Here is a 1,313-nt window from a genome sequence, read left to right as displayed (position 1 = left end):
AACACTGGTTGTGTTTTTGATACTTTTTTGTGCCAAAGAATACGACACTGATTCTGATACCAAAAATGATGCAGAGACTATTTTAGTAACCAGAGAACAAACCATTACAGGAATGAAATCTAATGGTTATCCTCTCTTTGCAACACCCTGCACAAAATAGAAATATTTCAGCTGTTCAAACAGCTTAACTTGTGACACTGTTGCCCTTGGAAATTTAATTCAGCATCCATGAATCAACATTTGATTTTTAATGTGTCGTCGGTGTGATTTGGCCCAAGGACAAGGCTATCCGATAAACTATGTCCCTCTATAACCTGCAGGAGTATGTTTACCCCGACGCTAGAGACAGACAGTATCTGCTGTTCTTCCACAAGGGGGTGAAAAGGACACGCTTCGACATTGAGAAGTACAACAAGCTGAAGGATGATATCGCTGAGGTACGGTTGCTCGGTGAAAGCTGGATGTTTTGTGATTGTGAAATGAGTACTGAAGTCACACTGGGGAGTCACACATTTTACAGTTCAGTACTCAGATTTGTAACAGCTGTGTATAGACCTACTTTCAAACCATTCCCCCCACATACACACACACACACAAACACACACACACACACTTTCATCTCATGTTTTTCCCCTCCACCCCTCCCTCTCTCTCCCTGTCCACCCTGTCCAGGTGGAGTTGGATCTGAAGCGTCTTCGGGACCCGCTCCAGCTCCAGCTCCCAGTTCAGCAGCTCACCGCCAGTAAAAATTGATGGAAGGAGTGACTCCCTCCTCTCTCAGCTCCTACAAGCCCCTTACCCTCTTCCCTCCTGTCATCCAACACCCTTCTCCGACCCCTTTTACCCCCAGCTATTTCTCAGACCACCCCCTCCCCTCCCACACCCAATAATCCCATCCCTTTCTTGACTGTGGGAGTTAGTTTTTTGGTTTTGTTTTGTTTTGTTTGATTTTTTTTTCTGTTATTTCTTTTTACTTTCCTGACTGAAAACTCCAGTTGGAATTGCAAGTTAAAACCGCTTAAAGACGAAGAAGGATGGTGAGAATACCCAGGAACTGAAAAACTACAGCTGAAGGTTGGTGAGGATGATGAAAAGGACGATGATGATGATGATGATGATGATGATGATGCTTATGATGATGGAATACAACTGGGCACTATGGATATGCCTCAAATCTTCAGAGGGACAGCCTGCAGGGAACTCCAGGGGGAAAATAGGAATAATCACACCTCTAGACGCTCCAGGACAGAGGACAAGCAGAGGGGCATTGTTGAGTCTGTGTGTGTGTGTGTGTGTGTGTGTGTGTGTGTGTG

At 44.9% G+C, this 1,313-nt stretch overlaps 1 long non-coding RNA gene across 1 annotated transcript; it reads left to right on the top strand.

Moving 5' to 3' along the window:
* Positions 1-18: 18 nt before the first annotated feature.
* Positions 19-1,094, top strand: LOC147820010 (uncharacterized). The gene is made up of 2 exons (XR_015438310.1): positions 19-437; positions 673-1,094. It is a non-coding gene; the product is annotated as an uncharacterized LOC147820010 (long non-coding RNA).
* Positions 1,095-1,313: the final 219 nt, after the last annotated feature.

Source organism: Seriola lalandi, unplaced genomic scaffold, assembly GCF_002814215.2.
Source record: "Seriola lalandi dorsalis isolate HSWRI2012SDOR001 ecotype SW California unplaced genomic scaffold, Sedor1 jcf7180002005720, whole genome shotgun sequence".
NCBI lineage: Eukaryota > Metazoa > Chordata > Actinopteri > Carangiformes > Carangidae > Seriola > Seriola lalandi.
This window is presented reverse-complemented; position numbering and strand designations above follow the sequence as displayed.